Source organism: Pleurodeles waltl, chromosome 4_2 (genome assembly GCF_031143425.1).
Source record: "Pleurodeles waltl isolate 20211129_DDA chromosome 4_2, aPleWal1.hap1.20221129, whole genome shotgun sequence".
Lineage (NCBI taxonomy): Eukaryota > Metazoa > Chordata > Amphibia > Caudata > Salamandridae > Pleurodeles > Pleurodeles waltl.
In genome coordinates this window covers 892,680,689-892,707,237 of record NC_090443.1, presented here as the reverse complement: position 1 = coordinate 892,707,237, position 26,549 = coordinate 892,680,689, and the positions used below count along the sequence as shown (strand labels likewise).

The 26,549-nt window shown below is 46.6% G+C and overlaps 1 protein-coding gene across 4 annotated transcripts in view; it reads left to right on the top strand.

Moving 5' to 3' along the window:
• Positions 1-26,549, top strand: part of OSBPL9 (oxysterol binding protein like 9) — an 875,847-nt gene that overhangs the window by 89,626 nt on the left and 759,672 nt on the right. The window lies entirely within an intron of this gene.

Sequence of the window (26,549 nt, the reverse complement as noted above, 5' to 3'; positions counted from 1 at the left end):
GAAGTACTGCTTTGGCATTTATGCTAAAGTGACAAATCTACAATGCAAACTGTCCATCAGAAGAACAAAATATTAACTTTCATTAAATCTTTCTGGTGGATGCTTTTACTGCAGACTCCTCACTGCTGACCCACCTCCCGGTTCTGTGGAGTGGTCTCTTGTAACAACTAAAATTGTACACAAGTTAGTGTTCAGCACACTGTTACCAACAGCTATTCATGTTACTCATCTGAGGGTGCCGAAAGAGAAAGAGACAAGAAACTGACATCAGCGCACATCTTTGCACTGATGGCTCTACTCTGTCACTTTGGTCGGTATGGATTCTGTACTGATTCACACAGCGCCACCTGTTGGCCTGTGGGAGCAGTGCAACACATTTCTAAGATTCTAGTCATGTGACTTAGGGATGTGTAGTTATTTACCAGAAAGCGCATTACTGAAGGCAAGTAGCTTGTTTGTTTTGGTGATGAAACCCATTATAACCACGGGCATCCAACTGAGTGCAATTAAACCAGTTGGACTTTTTCAGTCATATACTGGACCAACATTCATCTGCAGTATTCTTGTGACATTTGCTCTCCCAAGGCGTCCTGTATTGGGCACACTTTTGCTCCAGAACTTTGCTAAGTCACAAGACTTTGTAATGTGCAAAATACTTTAAAGTGGCATCATGCTGCAGACAGTGCTTATTTTTCTGCGGTTATTTTTGATTTTGTACTTCAGTGTCCAACCTGGAAAAAAAATTAAAATGATTGTTCCTGCATAAAAAGAAATTAATTTATTCTTCCAAAAATAATTAGCTTGCAGGATTAGCAAGCTCGTTCATGGGCACGTAGCCTAAAGATTTAAATCTTAATGTGAAAGACAAGAGTTTGTGGCAAGGGATGAGATGAAATATCACTTGATAGTAATGATTTCCATCGTCAAAAGGTGATGTTCTATAGTGGTAAGGAGATCTTTTCTAACTGTTGAGTCTCTTTTAACATCCATAGCAATTTAGAAAGATAGGCAAGTTCAGCCTCAATTGAAACCTTTTTATCTTTGGATAAGGATACAAGTTTAGTTTCTTTGCACACTCATAATGTGTAGTAAGCTGCTTTAAAATAATTTTTGGCTTTCCAGTTCCATTTCTCAGGCTACTTGAGGCACGTAAACATAAAACAAGAGCGGTCAGGCAAAACACCCTAGGTTGCACTTAGGTCTCTCGCTTACACTGCTTTCGATTTCTCATGAATAAAAAAAAAAGTTTTCAAATGACATTTATCTTGAAATCGACTACCTGGTATGATGTTTCTCAATTTGAGTAATAAGGAAATTACAAAATCTGTGCATTTCAGGGCACCGTTCAGTGTGATATCTCAAACCTGTAGTTCAAAAATATTAACAATGTCTATAGAATCCTTTATGACATCCTATAAATGTTCTGAATAACTTCAGGTTTTGCATGTAAGGAGAAATAACAAAATACCTTCAAAAGTCATGTGTTCTAACCACATTTCAGCAACTCCTCTCAATTTAGTAACGTTCTAGGAGTTGAAGTGTCCAAAAATGAATTCAAAAAGTTTTTGTTGCCAACGGAGTAATAAATGATTGCCTCCTCCTGGTTATAATGGCATAAGGTGCACAATTTGAAAAGATGTTCACTGTTTTACCAACTCATTATGGGTGATCATTGAATTGTGTGAAGTACTGTTGGAAGTGAAGAAACCTTTTATGTTAATTGCTCTACCAGTGTGGGAATGATATGAATTCCATCATTCTTAGAAATGTTCATAATGAAAAAAGACAGCCTGACGAAATCAGGCTGACAAAGAGAAATTCAAAAATAATGGACTATCTTATACTCGAAAATAGATTTTTTTAAATGGAAAATGTATACTGCATCCAGGATTGAATCATTGGGCTGGAAAACTATTCTTACAATTCCCACTAAAAAAAGAAATGCAAGAAAACATGTAATTTAAACGAAAAAAGGTAGCTGTAGTCTTTCTTTTATGTTTATTGTGTCCCTTTAAACAGGTGGAGGAAAACATTGGAGATTTAGAAGATAAGTGTAGACACAAGGTAGAAGGAAAAGTGGATGGGACTTTAGGGCAGGGGAGATGTGGATGTAGTGGGAGGATTTCTAGGAAGGCTTAGTAAAAAAAAAAAAAAAATCGGGGAGAGAAAGTTCGAGGTAAATCGGAATAATAGTGTTTAAAGGAAGGGCTGGTTATATGAATTGGAGGGGTTGGTACCCTAATAGGAGGGTACACCCCGTAAAAAAAAAAAAATCGAAAACCAACATGAGGAACATAATTCTTCAACAAGAAAAGCGTTCACCAGGTTGGTTTCATCAACGTGGGGAAAAATTTGTAAGAAATGATTCGACAAAATAAATTAGACAGGTCAATTTTCTTTGGGTTATTTTTATATTAGAAACACAGTCAACCAGCAATGTAGTCCTTCTCCTGGGGTTTAGTGATTAAGTGTCCACAATGTAGGCATGAATATGTTTAATTTTATTCCTATGTGAAAGTTGTTGCATACCAGCAGGTGATAGTTATTCCTGCCTTAATAAATCCATCTCACAAATTGAATAAGCTTCAATGCACAAATAATGGAGCTTCCTTAAAATTGGTTTTCAGATTATATTCTTAATAAATAATTTGCCAAAGTGTTAGTACAATTTTCTTTTTTGAACCATCTTTATTGTCATTTTTAGAGTATTTTATAAGCTAACAGTTTCACAGTGATGAAAGGCAGTGAGCCTCTGCTCATGGTGTAATGCATGCAGACTAACAGTAATGACAATTTTGTACATAATTGCATAGTGCATTCTGTTACAGTAAACTGTATGGTATTTATCTTATATGATCTATCCACATGTAAGGTGAAACAATAAGCGGACTAGAAGTGTATTACCAATGTAAGCTATCCTTCCCATTGGAAGTGAAGCAGATAGTACTTTTTAGTGGAACTATGACAGATGAGCAATCTAGGTACTGTTGTGGGTCCATTTTAGTTTGCCTGGGTTGAGGAGTTTAGCTTAGCTTTTCCTTGCAGGCCCGTGCCCTTTTACATAGATAACGTGCTCTGTTTTTATTATTCAGTGTTATTCATTTTAGCCCTACTTGCATTTTAGACAAAATGTTTTTATTTCATAACCAGTTGCCGTTCTGTGAAAGCGTCATTATCAGTAATGTATGTATTAGATTGTCATCATGTTATTCTGCTTTATGTTGACAAAGACCAGAATGTGAACATGTCAGGCATTTGTTATGATATTGCCGATACAAGTTGGCGCACATAATCTAGCGTTTAGGTACATACCCACATCAGGATGTCTGCATGAACAATAACATGAGCCTTATAAAAACACCTTGTGAGACGAAGGACATTAGAGAGGGTTTCACCCAGGATATTCCATCTATACTACATGTGACTTTGCAGCAGCCCTCAGCCTTTGTGTCTCTATGAAGCCTGATTTGGAGACTGGAGGCCGACGTTGACCTAAGGTAATGGGGTTTGGGGCGCTTCTCATGGACATGGCATGGGCAGATTAAGTTTATCACGCCTCACTCTCATTAGGGTAGCAAATACGCTTTATGGAGGAATTTGCATATTTATGTTTATTACAATATGTTGAGGTTGTTCATATTTACTTCGCTTATTTTCACAATCCTGATCTTGTTACTTGTCATTATCCTAATCATTGCAACTCATGCATTTTATCGCAGATTGCATTTGATTCAATAAATGTATTGAAAACTATCCTGCATCTTCTTTCTTGCCTGTGTGTGTAAGAGACTTATTGCTAACAAGAGAAAAGGGTAAGACTTGTTGCACCGCAATTTTCCCTGAGAGAGTCTTCCAGAGTCCATGCGCTAGGCTGCCAGAAATCCTTTACTGTTTGGGTTTTGGTGAGGTGCTGCTAGAGAGCCGAAAGGATTGGGCCCGACAGCTGCCACCTGGTGTAGAAGTTACTCAGTCGCCTACAAACAGAGGCACTGCTGCCCCTAATCCATCAGTCTCATAGAGATATGAGGCTCTTTACAACTGTACTATGATATGGTGAGACAGGGGTGCATCAAAGACACTGACCTGGTAAGTTAAAGAAGAGAAGGGGAGAGCAGACATATATGTGTGCAAAGAGAAATTACAGTGTTGCTAAGTCTCAGCATGTGCTTCTTGATTGCCCAAAAGTGTGTGGTGTGCAGGCCCACATACAAGCCAGATTCCATGGGATTGTAGGCCTCCTAGGAGAGTTGTGCTGGATTATGGTGGTAGGTGTCGCCTTCAGATTTCTTTTTGAGCTAACACACACCATGTCATTCAAGCCATTAACTATCAGGCCTTTTTTGGGGGCTCTGGCTTCCTCTCTCCATAGAACTTTACTCTCTGCCCACTTTAGGGTGACCTTTTGGCAGATAGATGGTGCAGGAGATGAACTACCCTCCCACTTCATTGTTATTGCTCTTTTAGCAAGCAGCACGGCAAGGTCAAGGAAGCAGGCAACTGTTTTTCTATTGTTAGGCCACCTATAAAGCCCCAGAGGACAGGCTTCACAACTTATTAAATTGGCCAAGCCTTTGATGTTAGTCAGTTTATGAATAACTTCAGATAAGTACTTTTCTAAGTATGGACAATCCTGCAACATATGTTGGAGGCCTAGTTATGGTGCAGCACACCGAAAGCAGGAGTCGTTAGCTTTTGGGAAGATTTTGTTAGGGATGAGTAGAATTTTAGACTACATGCATTTCAATTTGGCGTAATGGGAGATAGTGCGTAGATATGCTATTATGCTGTCCTTCGTCTGCATCCCATGTTTCATGGACCACCTGTAGTGATAGTTGTGTAGGAGAGCGAATGGCCCTATATAACTAGCTGATATATTTTCTACCATTGTCTATTACAGATAAAGTGAGAATTAGGGCTTGTTAGAGTCAGTGTTGATAGTGCAACATTTTACCTGGAGGGCATTAACCTGAACTTGAACACTGGAATTTTCGCCCTGTATATCTCGATCTGCTTCCTAAGCATCAAATGTAAGAACTTGTCTATCATGAAGCAGGTATTCCAAAGATGTGATGGCTCCATCATAGAAGTGGTACAGATCTCCAGCCGTAATATGGCCTAGGCAAGAAAGAGGACAGCGGGGGCAAAGGTTATAAGTTGTATAGTGATTAGCAGGCTTCTTGCAAAGCAACCTAGTTTTGTGTTCAGTTATCATGGTAGCTCTAGTCTAAGCCTAGCACCTGGGAGAAAGAGTTCATGTAAGCTGCCAAGCTGTAAAGGGGGTGCCCACCAGAGCAAGATTCTTCCAGCGAAAGCCAGAGTCTTATCTATTGAAACTTGGCCGCCAGGTAGTAGTGTTCAACAGTGTTCAACATTTGAAGCTTCCAGCCTGCCCTGCCCAGACATTGTACCACATGAATAATGTATCAGATTAATGGTAAATCCCTTCTCCTAAGGATGATCAGAAGGTTTACAAAGTAGAAAATAGGTAAGGCACCATCACTGTTTTTGATAAGGTGATTTATCCCATGACTGAGAGTGGGGTAGTCCTCTTAAATGTTATTTGGGCACCGAAGGCAGACATTGTTTTAGTGAGATTACAGTCAAGCAGGTCTTGCCCACCGTGAAATATCCTGAACTCCGGGTAGGGGAAGAAGTCTCTCTCCAATTTAAATCCTACCATCTTCCATGTCCACCCGGGTCCTAGTGGCGTTGGGTGCAACAGTAAAAGACAAGACCAGTTAAGCTGTAAACAAGATGCTGTCAACTGTCTTAAGGGTCTGAACAGTGTCTGCATTACCACAGCTATCTCTCATACACATCAAAATGTCATCAGTGGATAAACATTTTGTGTGGGTTCTGTCAGCTATTGGTATGACCCAGGTAGTTAGATGGTAACAAACCATATATCTTCTGTGCAAAGTAAGGGGAACAAGGAGCCCCTCTGCCGGATCCTCCTGTGTACAGTGAAGGAGGCAGAGGTCAGTTTGGCCAGATGCTGGCAGTAGGGCCTGTGTAGATCAACTTGATTAAAAGTATGGTTTGCTTCCCAAAGCCAAATATGTCCAACACTTTAAACAGGTACCCGACAATTTTCCAAGATTTCAAAAGCTTTCTTTAGGTCACGCACCAGGCTGGCTGAGCAAGGCTACACCATTGGAGCTGCAACCATGATCCTGCATATTCTTCTGATATTCAGGGACATGATTCCATCTGGTACAAAACCATTTTGATCTTGTTGGCTTAGGCCAGGAAGCATTTGCATTGCATGACCTGCTGAAACCTTGTTGAGAATTATAGTCAGAGTTCAGAATTGCTGTATGAAAGATGGATCACAAGAGATACGGCCCAATGTCTGTATCCATCCTATCAGAGCATCCCTGAGTGAAGGCAGCAGTATACTCTGCCAGCTCAACTTCATACAGAAGGGCTAGGTTTGGTGCCTATACTTTGACATACGTTTAATAAAAATCTAACTAAACTCTGTCAGATCCTGGTGTCTTTCCAATTTCCATGTGGTCTTTGGCCTTCTTAATTTCCTGAGCAGTAATGGGGCTGTCTGTTTCCTCTTCCAGAATAGGAGGAACACAAAAGGAGTGGCAGCTCTTTCAAAAATTCTTCAACTTCCTCGTCTGTCTCTGTCCGTGACATTGTACCACGCATGGTAATGCTTTTAAAGCCACATGATCTCGTAATGGACGTGTACAGTAACAGCACTCTCTGGAGTTTAGAGACGGATGCATGTAGACTGCCTCAGTTAATGAGCCATGCCAGCAACCTATTCACATTATCCCCTGATTGTGAGTTCTCCTAGCATAGGTGGAATACATTCCACCCATTTGCTCTGACAGAGCAGCCTGCTTCTGCAGAGCCATAAGAACATCCAGGAGAGTTCTTTAAATCATCAGTTCTTCGCAGCTCTCTATCAAGTACTCTTCGCACTCTAACCACAGTGTGGATGCAGTGACTTCTGGTAATCACCTTGAAGGCCTCCCGGTCCACTGTTGAGGAGGAGGACATGTTCTTTCCCTCGAAATAGTCATGTATACTTTTAGATAGGGTGCCACAAGATGACATGTGGAGTTGTAGTCTGAACGTGCCCCAGGACAAGCCTATCAGTAGCAGATTGTGGTCAGAAATTGTTCTGCCTAGGTAGTGGGACAAGAAGACAAGTGATGTATAATGCATAAAGTCAATTTGGAGGGGAGGAGAGAGTGTAACCATTCGGCGGGATGCGTAGCATCCATTCATCTGTCAAGTGCCTTTGTGTGAGCAAGTGAGATATTTTTTTAGGTAAGTGCAATGTCTGAGCTTGTGGAAGAAATGGATGGGAGAATGGGTCTGGCCTATCTAATGTGACATCAAATTTGCAACTAAGGTCTTCACCTAGGAGCCATGGAATGTGCACCTAATTAGTAAGCTGCTCTGACAGCCTGTCCTGAATGCCGACTAATCCATATTTGAGGCATAAAGGCTTCCCATTAAAACCTGTTCTCCATCTAGTCTGCCATCTGCCAGGACTTATCGACCCTCCTTATTCAATATTATTGTGCACAGTTCGAAGGGGATGCCACCCTCCTTTTGATCAAGGCACCCCTGTAATAAGCAGAACAGTTAATGACCACTCCATCGCTTCTGAAGCCTGGCACCGTCTGCTAGTGTTATGTTGGATTCTTGGAGCAGAAGCTATTTGTAAGCCCCTGCACTGTATCACTTGTTTGTAATGTGCATCCTTCTGATGTTCCAGGTAATCCTGGAACGATTGACTGGCCTTGCCAGGATAAGTTTTTGGTGAGTGACTCCCTTGATGGTGCCCACCCATCTACCCATATAAGCCTCCAAGGAAATGATGTTACTGCCTTAATGGGAAACGAGAGAGCAATCAGTGAATCCACTCATCCCCACCAGCGGAAACTAAATAAACCCCCTGCAGAACGGAGCACAGAGGGCAAACGGTCAACTGTGTTTTGCAAATGGTACAAACTGAGTCCCTGCCCGTATGCTCCTAAGAATTATGTCAGACGGTGCCATATTATTCAGTAGAGGGAGCAGTGCCATCGGGAAATACACATTATTTTCAGAGCTACTGCAATTATGAGATTCTGTGTCCGCTGATAATTAAGGATTTGCCGCATTTCCCATATAAGCCATCTGCTGCATAATCTGCAGATTATAACCAAAAATTGGTTCTATCTCCAATGGATAAAATTTTATAAAAAAGGTGGCAATTTGTGTTTGTATTCTGTGGTTAACTGGTCATCTTTCAGTTACTTATTCTTGTATCTGTTTGTTAAACTGGTAGTAATGAGGTGAAATCTTTGCCCAGAAAGTACTTCCATGTGCAAAAATGACAAAATAATGAAGTATCGAAAAATGTGCTGCATAATTTACCTTTTCTTGTCGCATAATTTGAGGTTCACGGCTGCATAATTCCAGTGGCTCAGGTTATATTTCAATCAGTGAGTGCCAGACCAGCCAGAAATAAGTGGAAAGCTTTGCATGTTATGGTGAGTGTATGTAACAACAGTTGGAAAAATAACTAGAAAAAAGGCATGGGTGTCTTAAACTGCTGTGACTATCTTTCAAGTGTTGGCAACAAGGGTTACAGCTATGGTCTTGTCTTGGCTCTCTGATCACATGCTAGAGGGGAACCCAGACACATGATGTTGTCTGAAGTCTGAGTGTTCTCCGAATGGAGAGGGCCCAGAGCCATGGAGGGGCATGAGTGGGGTTGAGCTGATGTCTTCAGCTGAGGTGTAAGTCATGGTGGAGGCGGCAGGCTGAGGCGAATCACTGTTGGAAGCCACTGCTTCCAGTGCTGGTCACCTGCTGTCCTGAATTTGCACCTGTGAAGGGAAAACTATACTGTACTCCTAATACATATATAAAACACAGAGAGTTAATTATATAACCAGGACTCATTCCTTGATGGTTCCTTTGTAATGAGGGTTGATAAGCTTTCCTACTTGTTGACCTCCACCTTTGTGGCAAACTGGGATTATCATTTTCTCTGTAGGTCTGTGGGTCCTGAAAGTGCCTGCTCTCAGGTTTCCCTTGCTGCCACTGAACTCGAGAGATTTCTCAATGCGAGCGGTCGCAACCTTTTCTACCTTGCTTTAAACTAGGAGGGAACAAGGCTAAAGAATTCAAATAATGCAGCACTCTTAGTCTGAGTAATGAATTTATTAAGGCACTTCCTAGGGTTCAAACATAAGTATACAAAAATATTAACATGAGCACTTCACTTGAACGCAGCAAAATGCGTGCAGCTACTAAAATAATCACAGCAGTTGAATAATAATAATCAGAAAGAATGCAGTATATCAACAATGAATATGTATGCAGTAAAAAAAATATATATATATATATATATATTTATGCACACAGTAAAGCTAGATAATTAAGAACTAAAAATACATCATCATGGGGAACAAATCCAACATTATCCTCTTCTTTGCCAACGTCATCAAGCTGTGCAACCCTGAACACATTTTCCACAATGGGACTTAGCAATACGTCCACCCTCAGAAATGAGTTCCTTCTGCCCCAGTGCTAAGTTTCCCCACCTAATATACTTTAAAAAAAACTTGAGAGAAAGATTCTGGTAACCTCCCTCCTTTCGACTAAGTTGTGAAATTCAAACGCTGGCTGTACTTGGTCAGTGTTGAAAACACACGCAAAGGATAAGCCAGCTCTCAAGATGTATTTCCAAGACAGAGCCATACCTTTCTCTGCTATAAACATTCTCATCCTTATACACTCTTATCAGCTTTGCATCCCGCATGTTATGTTCCCTTCCCTGGTGAGAAAAGTGAAAACACGTTAACATGCTGTGCGTGTGAAAATACCTGCGCCACGATGTGACGGCATTTGAAGCTAAGCTAAGTACAAAATGGAGTCAGTGTTCAAGATGGAACCGGTGGTTAAATACAGATAGCATTACACTCCACCCTTTGACCAGTGACTCTCATAACATACTGGTCTAAAAGTAACCCTTCTTGGTTTAAACATTTTAAGTAGATTAAGTAGGCATTGTACACAGCAACATAGCATTATTATTATATTATAAATCACTATGAGTATTCCGCCTAAAATATTGCGTAATTGCCCAAAATCGGGTAACCAGTTAAATTACCAGTCCCACCACCCTTTGTCAACATCTTGTTTTACTTCTTTCACCAATTCATGTAAAGCGTCTGTAGGACGTTGGCTCTCTATATACTATCTCAAAGTGAGAGATAGTGTGCACAGACTTCAGGGGTCCCCTTAGAGGTTGATAGTGGCAAAATTAGATAATTCGAATGCTCTATTTGTGGTAGTGTGGTCGAGCAGTAGGCTTATCAGAAGGTAGTGTTAAGCATTTGTTGTACACACACAGGCAATAAATAAAGAACACACACTCAAAGACTTAACTCCAGGCCAGTAGGTTTTTATATAGAAATAATTATTTTCTTTATTTTAGAACCACAAGATTCAGAATTCAAGTAAGTACATAAATTGTAAGGTACTTGGCATTGGTAAATATAGAACTTTGAATAAAAACAGTAATGTTCACAGTTTGGCATAAAATGGCAATAAGCTATTTTAAAAGTGGACACTGCAAAATTCAACAGTTCCTGGGGGAAGTAAGTAAAAGTTAGTTTAGCAGGTAAGTAAAGCACTTCAAGTTCAGTCTCCAGGACATAGGCAGCCCACCTTTGGGGGTTCAAGTCAACCCCAAAAACACAACACCAGCAACACAGGGCCGCTCAGGTGCAGAGGTCAAAGAGGGACCCAAATAACATAGGCACTTATGGAGACTAGGGGTGCTCCGGTTCCAGTCTGCTAGCAGGTAAGTACCTGTGTTCTCGGGGAGCAGACCAGGGGGGTTTTGTAGAGCACCGGTGGGGTCCCAAACAAGCACACAAAATACACCGTCAGCGGCACAGGGGCGGTAGGGTGCAGTGTTCAAAGTAGGTGTCGGGTTTTGCATTGAAATCAATGGAGGAACCTGGGGGTCACTCTGGCGATTCAGGCAGGGCACAGGGGGCCTACTGTGGCCAGGCACCGAATGGGCAAAGATGAGGGTCGCCTGCTGGTCACTCCTGCACCGGTAGTTGGTTCCTCTTGGGCCTGGGGGCTGCGGGTGCAGTGCTTCTTCCAGGTGTTGGGTTCTTTGTTACCGATCAGTCGCGGTCAGGGGGAGTGTAGGAAGTTGGCTCTGTATATACTATCTCAAAGTGAGAGATAGTGTGCACAGAGTCCAAGGGTTCCCTTAGAGGTAAGATAGTGGCACAATAAGATAATTATAATGCTTTATTTTGTGGTAGTGTGGTCGAGCAGTAGGCTTATCAGAGGGTAGTGTTAAGCATTTGTTGTACACACACCGGCAATAAATGAGGAACACACACTCAGAGACTTTTTTATATAGAAAAATATATTTTCTTAATTTATTTTTAGAACCACAAGTTCAAGATTTGAAGTAAATACATTAAATGCAAGGTACTCCACACAGGTAAAATAGGAACTTTGAATTAGAGCAATATCATATACAGTTTTTGTTGAAATGGCAATAAGATACTTTAAAAGTAGACAGTGCAAAAATCAATAGTTCCTGGGGGAGGTAAGTATTTGTTAGATTGTGAGGTAAGTAAGACACTTACAAGTCTCAGTTCCTGGGCATAGGCAGCCCACCGTTGGGGGTTCAGGTCAACCCCAAAGTTACCACACCAGCAACTCAGGGCCAATCAGGTGCAGAGGTCAAAGAGGTGCCCAAAACACATAGGCGCCTATGGAGAACTGGGGTGCTCCAGTTCCAGTCGGCCAGCAGGTAAGTACCCGCGTCCTCATGGGGCAGACCAGGGGGGTTATGTAGAGCACTAGTGGGGACACAACTAGGCACACAAAACACACCCTCAGCTGCACAGGGGCGGCCGGGTGCAGTGTGCAAAGCAAGCGTCGGCTTTCAGATAGGAAGCAATGGAGGGACCCGGGGGTCACTTCAGCGGTGCAGGCAGGCACAGGGGGGCTTCTTGGGACAGCCACCACTTGGGCTAGGCAGAGGGTCGCCTGGGGGTCACTCCTGCACTGAGGTTCGGTTCGGTTCCTTCAGGTCCTGGGGGCTGCAGATGCAGTGCTGGTTCCAGGCGTCGAGTCCCTTGTTACAGGCAGTCACAGTCAGGGGGAGCCTCTGGATTCTCTCTTCAGATGTCACTGTGGGGGTTCAGGGGGGTCGTCTCAGGCTACTCACGGGCTTGCAGTCGCCAGGGAGTCCTCCCTGTGATGTTTGTTCTCTGGATCTTGAGCCGGGGTTTCGTCAGGGTGCAGAGTGGGAAGTCTCATGCTTCCGGCAGGAAACATGAAGTCTTTAAAAGTTGCTTCTTTGCTGCAAAGAAGTTGCTGTTGTTGAGCAGAGCCGCTGCTCACAGGAGTTTCTTGGTCCTTTAGTCCAGGGCAGTCCTCTGAGGTTTCAGAGGTCCCTGGTCCCTGTCAGATGCGTCGCTGGTTGCAGGTTTTTGAGTCAGGAGACTGGCCGGTAGGGCTGGGGCCAAAGCAGTTGTTGTCTTCCGTCTTCTCTGCAGACTTGTAGGTCAGCCGTCCTTCTTGTTTCTTCAGGTTGCAGGAATCTGATTTCCTGGGTTCTGGGGTGCCCCTATATACTAGATTTAGGGGTGTGTTTAGGTCTGGGAGGGCAGTAGCCAATGGCTACTGTCCATGAGGGTGGCTACACCCTCTTTGTGCCTCCTCCCTATGGGGAGGAGGGCACATCCCTAATACTATTGGGGGAATCCTCCAACACTAAGATGGAGGATTTCTAAAGGCAGGGGTCACCTCAGCTCAGGACACCTTAGGGGCTGTCCTGACTGGTGAGTGACTCCTCCTTGTTTTTCTCATTATCTTCTCCAGCCTTGCCACCAAAAGGGGGGGCAGTGGCCGGAAGGGCAGGCATCTCCACTAGCTGGGATGCCCTGGGGCGCTGTAACAGAAGGGGTGAGCCTTTGAGGCTCACCGCCAGGTGTTACAGTTCCTGCATGGGGAGGTGAGAAGCACCTCCACCCAGTACAGGCTTTGTTCCTGGCCACAGAGTGACAAAGCCACTCTCCCCATATGGCCAGCAACTTGTCTGGTGTGTGGCAGGCTGGCAGAGATGCCCTCTGGGTGTATGTTATAATAAATTGTACACTGGCACAGAGTGCATTTATTGTGCTGAGAAGTTTGATACCAAACTTCCCAGATTTCAGTGTAGCCATTATGGAACTGTGGAGTTCGTGTTTGACAGACTCCCAGACCATATACTCTTATGGCTACCCTGCACTTACAATGTCTAAGGTTTTGCTTAGACACTGTAGGGGCATAATGCTCATGCCCATATGCCCTCACCTGTGGTGTAGTGCACCCTGCTTTAGGGCTGTAAGGCCTGCTAGAGGGGTGACTTACCTATGCCACAGGCAGTGTGAGGTTGGCATGGCACTCTGAGAGGCGTGCCATGTCGACTTAGTCTTTTTCTCCCCACCAGCACACACAAGCTGTGAGGCAGTGTGCATGTGCTGAGTGAGGGGTCCCCAGGGTGGCATAAGACTTGCTGCAGCCCTTAGAGACCTTCCCTGGCATCAGTGCCCTTGGTACCAGGGGTACTAGTTACAAGGGACTTATCTGAGTGCCACGGCTGTGCCAATTGTGGAAGCAAAGGTACATTTTAGGGAAAGAACACTGGTGCTGGGGCCTGGTAAGCAGGATCCCAGCACACTTTCAATCAAAACTTAGCATTAAAAAAAGGCAAAAAGTTAGGAGGTAACCATGCCAAGGAGGCATTTCCTTACAGAATCCAAAAGGATGGAGCAGTTGCGAAGACATTTTTTTCTTCTTGCAGTATGGCCCTAAAGGCTGCAAATGCTACCTGTGTTCTGGGCAGATGCTTGCACGCCCTGATGGATTCAGCTAGGGCTGTGGTTCCAGACCTGCTGCAGGAGGTGTAGGGACAATTTGGAGAACTCCTGTCGGATGCTCAGGCTGCAGCAAAACAGATAATCCAGTCTGGTCTGGATTCTACAGACTCGGTGGCCAGGGCGATGGGTACCTGTATTGCTACCAGGAGGCATGCATGGTTGAGGTCCTCTGGCTTTTCCTCTGATGTACAGACTGCTCTCTTGGACTTGCCCTTTGATGGGGGAAAACTTTTTGGTGATAAAGCTGACTCTGCCTTAGAGCGCTTTAAAGACAGTTGGGCCACAGCAAAGTCTTTGGGTCTGCAGGCCTCCACTACTACCCCTTTCAGGTCCTTTCGGAGGTTCAGAGGGTTTGGGCGTGGAGCCGTTTACCATGAGAGACCACAGTCCAACAGCCTACCAGCCTCCCTTAAAGGTCCTTTATAGGGCGGGGGAGGGTTCGGACAAGAGGGGCCATCCAGCAGCACCCTGCATCATCCTCTTCCTCTGGAGGACAACAAGGGAAGCAGCCCTAGTTTTGTGCCCATTTTCAACTACACTTCTCCTGTAGGGGGAAGATTACGTCTTTTTCTCCACGAGTGGGAGTTGATTTCATCAGACTCCTGGGTTCTGAATATTGTGAGGAAAGGATATGCTCTCCCTTTTCAGGAGTTTCACCCTGCCGTGCCCCCCCCTCCCCCCTTGTTTTGTTCAGAAGACCATCTCCTGTTGTTGCAGCAAGAGGTTCAAATCCTGTTGTCTAAAGGTGCAGTGGAGTTGGTTCCAGTGCAGGAAAGGGGTCAGGGTTGTTATTCAAGATACTTCCTGATTCCCAAGAAGGACGGTCGTTTGAGACCAATCCTAGACCTGAGGATTTTGAATTGGTTCCTCAAACAGGAAAAATTCAAGATGCTGACTCTGGCACAGGTACTTCTGGCATTGAACACAGAAGATTGGATGGTGGCTGTCGACTTGCAGGATGCTTACTTTCATATCCCTATACTCAAGTCACACAGGAAGTATCTCCGGTTTGTGGGGGGGTTGCAACACTACCAGTTTGCGTTCCTTCCGTTTGGTCTTACTTCAGCACCTCGAGTCTTCACGAAGGTGATGGCAATGGTTGTAGCAAGTCTCAGAAGGAAGGGGATATCAGTATTCCCTTACCTGGACGATTGGTTGATCAAAGCCAAGTCTCCAGAACTCGTGTTGCATCACTTGCAGATGACAACTCCGTTGTTGTTCAATCTGGGTTTTACGATAAACGTACCCAAGTCTCACCTGGAGCCCTCTCAGCGCCTCCTGTTCATAGTGGCAGTACTAGATACAACATTGAATCAGGCCTACCCTCCGTCTCAGCGGATTCAGGACATCCAGGAGTTAATTCCAATGTTTTAAAATGGAGCGGTTGTTCCACTCCCCAAGGTCCTACGCCTGCTTGGTCTGTTCGCTTCTTGCATTCTGTTGGTCACTCATGCATGTTGGCCCATGAGGGCTCTCCAATGGTGCCTCCGCAAGCAGTGGTTTCAACACAAAGGGGATCTCGAGGAGTCGATAACGATCTCCAGAGACGCTGCAGCGGATCTTCGATGGTGGGCTGTGGACGGCAACCTTTCTCAAGGAAGGCTGTTCTCACTGCGTCCTCCGGTGTCCATGGTCATGGCAGATGCTTCCACTCTAGAGTGGGGAGCTCATCTGGTTGACCTGGAGATCAAGGGTCGTTGGTCTCCAGTGGAACAGACTTTTCATATCAGTCTGTTGGAATTTCGGGCGATGTCTGGCTGTCAAGGCCTTCCTCCCATCCCTTCGCGGTCAGGCAGTTCAGGTCCTGACGGACAACACTACGGCGATGTGGTATATAAACAAACAGGGAGGAGTGGGGTCCTGGCTTCGGGACCATCGGATTTGCTTGGTAGCGAATCATCTGGCCGGAGTGCTCAAAGTATGTGCGGACAGTCTGTCGGCATTTTTCGGCCGATCACGAGTGGCGTCTCCATCCGGCTCTGGTCCTGTACATCTTTCAGATGTGGGGTTTTCCAAGGATAGATCTATGCCACTCGGGAGAACATGCACTGCCTGTCATTCTGCAGCCTCCAGTATCTGGTGCAAGGAGCTTTGGGGGATGCGTTTCAAATCTCTTATTGCAACCATTTGCTTTATGCTTTTCCCCCCATACCCTTGATTCCTCGAGTTCTGAGGAAGATTCGCCAAGATCGGGCTCAGGTCATTTTAATAGCCCCAGATTGGCCAAGAAGGGTGTGGTACACAGACCTTCTCCAACTCTCGCTGTGCCCTCCGCTCCGTCTCCCTCTCAGGGCAGACCTCCTCTCGCAGTCGCAGGGTCAGGTTCTACACCCCCACCTCCAGAGCCTACACCTTCATGCCTGGAGATTGAACGGGGCAACCTGAGTTCTTTCTCTCTCACGCCAGAGGTAGTGGATGTTATTCTATCGGTCAGGCAACACTCCACTAAGACCGTTTATGCCGGCAGGTGGGTGAAATTCGTGGCTTGGTGTGGAGAGAAGCAACTTGATCCTTTAAGAGCCCACCTCTCAGATGTTCTATTGTTTGCTTTAGCACAGAAGGGTTGTGCAGTGGCTACTGTTAAGGGCTATTTGGCGGCGCTGTCAGCCTTTCTTTGTCTCCTAGATCAGCCCTCCTTGTTTAAATCGCCAATTGTTATTAGGTTTTTAAAAGATTTAACTAATAGGTTTCCTCTCACTCCTTTTCATATGCCTCAGTGGGATCTGAATCTCGTTTTAACTTTTTTAATGGGGTCCCCATTCAAACCCATCCATGCTTGCCCGCTAAGGGTTCTAGTTTTTAAGACGTTTTTTCTAATAGCTATAACCTCGGCTAGGCGTGTGGGTGAGCTTCAGGCTCTTTCTGTTAAACCCCACTTTACCTTATTCTTTCCTGATAAAGTGGTGCTGAAAACCAGGGTGGCTTTTCTACCAAAAGTTGTCACTCCTTTTCATATGGGGCAGACCATTACCCTTCCATCTTTCTACCCTCCTCCTCACCCCTCGAAGGAGGAAGAGAGGCTCCACAGTTTGGATCCCAAAAGGGTTCTCAGTTTTTATATTGAGAGGACGAAAGACTTTTGCTTGGAGGACCAGCAGTTCGTGGGGTATATTGGACAGAGGAAGGGCAGAGTGGTCCATAAAAGATCGATCTCCAGGTGGGTCATTCTCTGTATCAAGGTTTGCTACTCGATGACAAAGAAGGTTCCCCCTGAGGGTATTAGAGCCCATTCCACCAGGGCTAAGTCTGCCACTTCTACCCTGGCGAGAGGGGTTCCGGTGGTGGATATTTGCAAGGCAGCCACTTGGGCGTCCCTCCACACCTTCGCAAAGCATTACTGCTTTACTCGGAGGTTAGGAGGGACGGCCATTTTGCATGATCTGTATTGTAGGATTTCTTGGTGTAACGAGTCAGGCACCCACCTCCGATTGCGGTACTGCTTTGGTACTCTATTCATAAGGTGAGGAATCCACAGGTAGTTGTAGCCATCAGAAGAACAAGTTAATTACCTTCGGTAAAGCTTTTTCTGGTGGATACACTAGCTACCTGTGGATTCCTCACAGTCCCACCCGCCTCCCCATTGCCTGTCTGGTTTCACTGAGAAGTTTGTTTTACAAGTGTATATAGATTTTGGTAATTATGTGTATATATAAATGATGGTTTTGATTCTATTGCATCATTGTGGTTTTATGTATATATGTATTAATTGGAGCTACTGTGAGGTCGGTTTTCACCAGTTCGCCTCAAAGGCACGTACAAAAATGGGTGAAACTGACATCAGCACGCCGGTGAGGACCTCTTATTGGCACGGTGACATCAGATGGAGTAGCGTGGAGCTGTGCAATTGTAACGTTGTCGTCGACATGGAGAGCTGGGAAGAAGATTTTCCGTCGGATGCTGGCGCATGGGAGAATTCATAAGGTGAGGAATCCACAGGTAGCTAGTTTATCCACCAGAAAAAACGTTACCGAAGGTAAGTAACTTGTTCTTTAGCTCCTGACATGTTGTGAGCTGTGTGGTGTGCCCTGTAGTGGATTCCTTCCCATTCCTCTTCCGTCAGGTCCCTCCCCACCTCGGCCTCCCACCTTTTTTGTCCATTAGTTTCTGATGGATACACCTACCTGTGGATTCCTCACCTAAAGAATTATCCCCTCGCGCCAGCCTCGGTGGAAATTTCTTCTAGCTTTGCACGTCGACGATGACGTCACAATCGCCCGACTCCACACGACGCCGTATGACGTCATCTAGGCAATAAGAAGCCCTTGTCGACGTGCAGACGTCAGTTCCCTTTTTTCCGTGCCTCCGAGTAACGTTTTTTCTTCGAGGCTCACAGGGAGCTACAGTTGCGAATCGACGGTTATAATGTCGCAGCCAAGGAAATCCGGCTTTAAGCCATGTAACCAGTGCGGGGGTCGAATGTCGGTTACCGATCCCCATGAGAATTGCCTCTGGTGCCTTAGCTCCAACCATGAGGTCGAGTCATGCGGCTCCTGCCAGCGTATGAACCCGAAGGCACTCAATGAAAGGGAGGCAAAATTGTTCTTGGCTCGTTCCAAGAAAAAGAAGGTGAGGCGTCTTCGGAGGGAGTCCTCTTCAAGATCCTCGAGGGCTCCTCGTCGTCATGGTGACTCTCGGCGCCGTCACGACTCCCGGCGCTGATCGAGTAAGGGACGGTCCCGGTCCAGATCGGCATCTCCGTCAGCTCGGCACCGTCCGACTTGGGATATTAGCCTGACCGTCACCCCTCCACCTCCTACGACTCCGACTTCATCTGGGTCGGTTTTCGAGGTCGAGCCTCTTCAGAGACCAGAGCGTTCTCCTAGCCAGGAGTTGCCTGGCCCATCTACGGCGTCTATGCCGGCGCCGGTGCAACAGCAATACCCGGCTTTCCCAGCGCCGGGTACGGATCCTGCGGCTTTTTTAAATGCCATGTTTAATATTTTTTCCACCATGGCGCCGAGTGGAGGACAAGCAGGTCCGTCGGGCCCTTTGGCCTTTAATTTGGGTGTTCCGGCGTCTTATAAGTCGACACCTTTCACGCCATTTTTGTCTACTGCAGCTGAACCGGCTCCGATGCCCTTGACGTCGCCTAGGAGACTTGCTACGGCGCCGATGGATTCACCTCGGATCCAATCCATAGTCAAGGTTCCTGTGGAGCATGAAGGTCTGGCGTCGGATGGATCGGAGGTTCGGCGCGACGGAGACCTTCGGCATCAGCCGATGCCTTATCGATGCCGGGTCTTGAATCTAGGCTTCGATCTAGACGTCTGGCTTTGCGCCTTCTAGAGGAGGAAGAATACAGCAGACAGCACCTGGAAGAGGGTGAGATCTTGGAGCCTTCCGGTGACTTTCAAGGACTTGATACTGCAAGTGGCATCGACACCTCCCCTGAGAGGGATCTAGCTTCCCCTGGGGAGTACAACGAGGAAGCTGCTCTTTTCCATGCAGTAATACGAAAGGCTGCAGACTTCTTAGATCTCCCTCTTCCGGCTGCGGAGGTGAAGAGGAACCTGTTGACAGAGGTGTTGCATCCAACTTCTGTGACGGCAGAGCCTCTCTTGCCTTTTTAATGAGGCTCTTCTAGATCCTATTAAAGACATCTGGAAAAAAACCTGTGTCTTCAGCGGCTGTCAAGAGAGTGGTGGCAAGTCGCTATCAGGCGGCACCAGGTGACCCTGTCTTCCTCTCCAAGCACCCGACACCAGAGAGCTTAGTGGTTCAGGCCTCCTGTTCTTCCAGATCATCTCCTGGCTCGTTTCCCGGAACCCCTGCGGACAGGGAATCGAAGAAAATGGACCATTCTGCCAAAAAGGCCTTTTCTTCATGTAGCATGGCTTTAAAGTCATCCAACGCGACCTGCATTTTGGGACGTTATATCCACGCCCTTATGGAGGAAGCGAAAGGCCATCCAAACTTGTCCCAGGAAATGTTACAGTTGCTGATGGACGCTCAGGCGGCGGCGACCCAGGTGATCCAGTCTGGGTTGGACACTTCAGACTCAGTGGCAAGAGCTATGGGCACGACCATAGTTTCCAGACGATAATCTTGGTTGCGTTCGTCTGGCTTTTCATCAGATGTACAGGCGACTCTCCTGGATCTGCCATTTGATGGCGAAAAACTCTTTGGAATAAAAGCAGATTCTGCTCTTGAACGATTTAAGGAGAGCAGAGCCACAGCGAGGTCACTAGGACTTCAGTCAGCTGCCTCATCCTCCTTTAGATCTTATAGGAGGTTTAGGGGTTTTGGATGTGGCTCCTCCTTTTGTGGCAGATTTCAAGGATCACAACAAACTGCAAGCTCCCTGCCATACAGATCCTTCAGGGGCAGGGGCAGAGTCCAAACAAGAAGAGCCACCCAGCAGCACTCTGCCTCTTCCTTGGGAGGGGTGCAGCAGGGAAAGCAGCCGTAGTCCTCCACCACTCCCTGTCCACTTGTCTCCGGTACGGGGGAGACTTGCCCATTTTCTTCCGATGTGGGAGTTTATAACAACGGACTCTTGGGTCATCGACATTGTGAAGAAGGGGTGCGCTCTTCCCTTTCGGGAATTCCCTCATCTCTTCCCTCCCCACCCATTCTTCTGTTCGGAAGACCATCTTCTGTTATTACAACGGGAAGTGTTGTCCCTATTGGCAAAAGGCGCGGTAGAGTTGGTTCCCGAGTAGGAGAGGGGTCAGGGCTGTTATTCAAGATACTTCCTGATCCCCAAAAAGGATGGTCGGTTGAGACCAATTCTGGACTTGAGGACTTTGAATTGGTTCCTCAGGCAGGAAAAGTTCAAAATGCTGACCCTGTCACAGGTTCTTTTGGCGTTGAACGAAGGAGATTGGATGGTGTCTGTCGATTTGCAGGACGCATGCTTTCATATTCCGATCCTCAGATCGCACAGGAAGTATCTCCGGTTTGTGGTGGGATCGCAGCATTATCAGTTTGCGGTCCTCCCGTTTGGTCTTACTTCAGCACCTCGAGTCTTCACAAAGGTGATGGCGGTGGTAGCGGCAGAGCTCAGAAGAAGGGGGATAGCGGTGTTTCCCTATCTGGACGATTGGTTGATCAAAGCCAAGACTCCGGAGCTCGTGCGGCATCATCTCCAGTCGACAACTCAATTGTTGTATGACCTGGGTTTTTCAATCAATGTGCCCAAATCTCACCTGGAGCCCTCTCAACGCCTCCTGTTCATAGGGGCAGTATTGGACACGACATTGAATGGGGCCTTTCCTCCGCCCCAGAGGGTTCAGGACATCCAGGCGTTGATTCCAATGTTTAGAAATGGAGCGGTAGTTCCAGTCCTCAAGGTCCTTCGTCTGCTCGGTCTGTTTGCTTCTTGCATATTGCTGGTCACTCATGCACGCTGGCACATGAGGGCTCTTCAGTGGTGCGTCCGCAGGCAGTGGTTTCAGCACAAGGGGGATCTCGAGGAATCGATAAAAATCTCCAGAGACACTGCAGTGGATCTTCAATGGTGGACAGCGGTCGACAACCTGTCACAAGGAAGGCCGTTCTCGCTGCCTCCACCAGTGGCCACAGTGGTAACGGATGCTTCCACTCTAGGGTGGGGAGCTGATCTGGGGGACCTGGAGGTCAAAGGCCTTTGGTCTCCAGTGGAACAGAGATTTCACATCAATCTGTTGGAATTGCGGGCAGTACGTCTGGCTCTCAAGGCATTCCTCCCTTCCATTTGCTGTCAGTCAGTCCAAATCCTAACGGACAGTACTACTGCGATGTGGTATATAAACAAGCAGGGAGGAGTGGGATCGTATCTTCTCTGCAGAGAAGCTCTTCCACTCTGGTCCTGGCTTCAGGATCACAAGATCTGCTTGGTAGCACATCATTTGGCCGGGGCTCTGAACGTGCATGCGGACGTTCTCAGTCGACGCAACTCGGTCGACCACGAGTGGCTTCTTCATCCAGATCTGGTTCTGTACATATTCCAGATGTGGGGATATCCACAGATAGATCTGTTTGCAACTCAGGAGAATGCGCAGTGCCCGCTATTTTGCAGCCTCAAGTATCCGGTGCAAGGAGCTTTGGGGGACGCGTTTCAGATGTCCTGGAAGGGTCAGTTGCTTTACGCGTTTCCTCCCATACCCTTGATTCCTCGAGTTCTGAGGAAGTTCTGCCAAGACCGAGCCCAGGTCATCTTAATAACTCCGGATTGGCCAAGAAGGGTGTGGTATTCAGACCTTCTCCAACTCTCTCATTGCCCTCCGCTCCGTCTCCCGTACAGGGTGGACCTCCTCTCGCAGTCGCAGGGGCAGATTCTACACCCCCACCTCCAGAGCCTGCACCTTCATGCCTGGAGATTGAACGGGGCAATCTGAGTGCTTTTTCTCTCCCACCAGAAGTGGTGGATGTTATTTTATCGGCCAGGCGACACTCCACCAAATCGATCTATGCAAGTCGTTGGGCTAAATTTGTATGCTCGTGTGGAGAGAATAGAATTGATCCCTTAAATGCTCGTTTGTCTGACATATTGCCATTTGCTCTTTGCCTGGCACAGAAGGGTTGTGCGGTTGCTACAGTCAAGGGTTATTTATCTGCACTGTCGGCTTTTCTGTGCCTTCCTGATCAGCCTTCCTTGTTTAAATCTCCTATTGTTTTAAGGTTTCTAAAGGGGCTTACTAACAAATTTCCACCATTACCATTTGTTATGCCTCAGTGGGACCTTAATTTGGTGTTAACATTTTTAATGGGGTCCCCATTTGAACCGATGCATTCTTGCTCTTTGCGGTTGCTAGTTCTCAAGACTGTGTTCTTGGTGGCCATAACATCAGCCAGAAGGGTCAGTGAGCTTCAGGCTCTTATTGTAGTGCCCCCATACCTTTCTTTCTATAGAGACAAAGTGGTGTTAAGGACCAAGGCGGCTTTCCTCCCGAAGGTTGTTACACCCTTTCACCTGGGGCAGTCTATTACTCTCTCTTCCTTTTACCCTCCACCTCATCCATCCAAGGAGGAAGAGAGGTTCCACCGGCTGGATCCACGAAGAGCGCTGAGCTTCTATGTTGACAGGACAAAGGAGTTCAGGCAAGATGATCAGCTCTTCGTTGAATACGTGGGGAAGAGGAAAGGTAGAGCTGTCGACAAGAGAACGCTATCCAGGTGGGTCATTCTATGTATTAAGATTTGTTATTCTTTGGCGAAGAAAGAACCACCTGTGGGGCTTCGTGCCCACTCCACCAGAGCTAAGGCTGCTTCTTCGGCTTTGGCTAGGGGTGCTCCTGTGGCTGATATCTGCAGGGCAGCGACTTGGGCGTCCCTCCATACTTTTGTTAAACATTACTGTTTGGATTCTGAGGTTAGGAGGGATGGCCATTTTGCTCGCTCTGTGCTGCAGGATTTCTTGGTTTGACCATTTGGGCACCCACCTCCGGAGGTAGTACTGCTTTGGGACTCTATTCTTTAGGTGAGGAATCCACAGGTAGGTGTATCCATCAGAAGAATAAGTTACTTACCTTTGGTAATGCTTTTTCTGGTGGATACAGTAACTACCTGTGGATTCCTCACGGTCCCACCCGCCTCCCCGTTGCCTGACTGGTCATACTATGAAATCCATGGGTGATCATCCTTTGCCTTGTATATTTGTATATACCTGAATCATGTATATAGTTGTGGCATCTGTATATACATTTATTTTTCTAATTTAGATAGTTCAAGGAAAACATGCTTGGACTTCAATTACATATTTTACTTTTGTATATAATAAATGTTCTGTTTTCATTCATTTGATGTGACTATGATCTCTTTAAGGTTAACCTGTTCGCCTCTATGGCACGTAAAAAATGGTGATAACTGAAGTCTGCACATCGACGAGGGCTTCTTATTGCCTAGATGACGTCATACGGCGTCGCGTGGAGTCGGGCGATTGTGACGTCATCGTCGACGTGCAGAGCTAGAAGAAATTTCCATCGAGGCTAGCGCGAGGGGAGAATTCTTTAGGTGAGGAATCCACAGGTAGTTACTGTATCCACCAGAAAAAGCGTTACCGAAGGTAAGTAACTTATTCTTTAGGAAGTGATGTGGTGGTTTGAAGGTGCTTATAGATCTCGCAAATCAGCCGCTTGTCATCTTTTTTGATCAATAACCACTTCTCGTAGGCTGAGTGTTCTCGCCTCTAGGAGCTTGACCGTTGGCTGGAGCACCCAGTGTCTAACCTGGTAATATGTCAACCTATCTGCCTCTGTGAGTCCATATGCTTCTTTTAGGCGATCAAAGGGTATAATGCCGTCCATGTCAGATAAGCTCCCCACCCTCTTGCATCCCTCATCATGCCATCGCTGAAAGCCTTCTGACTTCAGGCCGGTGGCGAAGTCGGGATTCGCGCAAATCTGAGTCATAGGGGAGGGAAAGGACGTCAGACCGTTTCTGGTTGCTACAGAGTCCCAGACCTGGACGGTCGAGCTAGTGATAGGGGCAGATTTTAACCCTACAGCTCTGTTTCTACGCTGCAGCCAGGGCTCCTTCCATATGAGTCCCCGCAACAGCTTGGTCCATGAAATACCAGTGTTTCTCAGTGAGTGGACGGCTCCACTCCAGCAAGAACCGCATCTGAGCCGCCTGATAGTATTTCAAGAGGCACAGGACCACCAGCCCCCCTCTTGTTTTAGGAAGGTACAATGTGCAACGCAAAATGTATGCAGGTTTCCAGTCCCATATGAATCTTAGTATCGCCGACTGAAGTGCAGCTATGGTTTTAGGTGGCGGGCAAGGGGGAGTGCTTGAAATAGGTAGAGTATGCGGCGTAGGATTGTCATTTTTATTGCAGCAATTCTGCCTAACCAGGAAAGTTTTTATGTTTAATCCAAACCTCTAAGTCCTTCATTACAGCATTGGAGAGGGCAGCGTAATTCCTGTGGGCTGTTTTTGTGGTCGCCGTTGCTAAGTCAATGCCGAGGTACGGGACATGCAAAGATGTCCAAACGAAGGCAAATTTTGAGTGTAATTCCGCCTCATGTGCGGGAAGGACCGACGGGTTCAGAATTTGCGATTTTTGTGCATTCACTTTGAAGCCTGAAGTGGAACCGAATGCGTGTAAAGCGTCAGTAAGGATCAATCATCTGCTTAGAGGCTAATAAGGTGGTAGTCGCCCCCAAATTTAATGCCCGTTATAAGGGGATTGGCTCGCAGTCTATGTGCTAGGGGCTCCATGTAGACAGCGAATAGAAGCGGGGAAGTGGGCAGCCCTGTCTCGTTCCTCGACGAATCGATAATGGCGAAGACAACGTGCCATTGACTCGAACCGCCGCTTTGGGTTCTTGATATACACATTTTATCCAATTCAGGAGTATCGGTCCACCCCCGAAGTGCTCTAACACCTGGAAGAGATAGGGCCAGTGCACCCTATCGAACGCCTTCTTTGCATCAGTAGTAAGGAGACGTGCCTCCCTGCACAATCTGTGCGTTTTGTTTATGAGATGTAAAAGCCGCTTCGTGTTGTCTCCGCATTGTCTGTGGGGTATGAAACCCTCCTTATCCGGGTCGACCAACCCGGGCATGTAGGGTTTGAAGCGTTGTGCCAGGGTGCCAGTAAACAGCTTGGCATCTATGTTTAGAAGGGAGATGGGCCGGTACGAGCCGCACTCCTCCAGGTCCTTTCCTGGCTTGTGAATTACAGTGATAATCGCATCTAGCATGCAGGGAGCAAGAGCGTTGGTCTTTGTGAAGGAGTTAGAGTTGTGTGAATGTTGGGGTCAGCTCGGGGCAGAACGTTTTATAAAAAAGGGGGGTGTAGCCATCGGGACCTAGTGACTTCCCTGTCTTGAGACGGGAAATGGCCGTAATCACTTCCTCTATCTGGATTGGTTTGTCGAGAAGAGCTGAAACTCTCTTTGAGAGTAGAGTGATTGTGCAATATTTGAGGTATGTGGAGGGATCTAGGGTGATAGCGGTGTCTGCCATGTATAACACTCGGAGAACGCTTCTGCAATTTGCGTGTCTGTGGGCACCTTTCCCAGAGAGGAGGAGCGCACCATCTTGATGGTGTTAGCATGAAGTTGTGCCCTTAGTTTGTGGGCAAGAAGCTTCCCGCAATGATTGCCACCAGTATAATATTTATGTTTGAGCCGGGCTATAGCATATTCGGTCCGATCCCAGTCTAATTGTTTCAGTTGGAGGCATGCTTTCTCCAATTCCCTCCAAACTCTTGGGGCTCCCGTGTGTTTGTGGAAACGCTCCAGTGCAGCCACCCTCTGCTCTAAGGCCCCTCGCTGTTCTTTCCGGGCCTTGTTTTCCATTGCCAAGAGAGAAATCACCTCTCTGCGTACCACTGCTTTGAGAGCTTCCCAGAGTGCTGATTGAGACGTGCACCCATCATCATTTCGGCTAATGTAATCTGTGGTCGTGTGTCTCAACGTGTCTACCACACTCTTCGTCTGCAGGAGCGTGTCCAGAAATTACCAGCCAGGACCCCGAGTGCAGTTGATATTTAAGTCAGGCCATTAAAGTTATAGGGGCATGGTCTGCTAGAGCACGGGGCTCTATTGTGGTCTCCTGAACACAGGCTCGTAACTCAGAAGAGGCCAGAAAGTAGTCTATGCGTGTATATGTTTTTGTGGTATAATCTTGAAGGTTCGAATGTGCCTTCCTCCAGATATCATCTAGGTCAGTCTGCGAGCCACTGAAGACCTGCTGGAG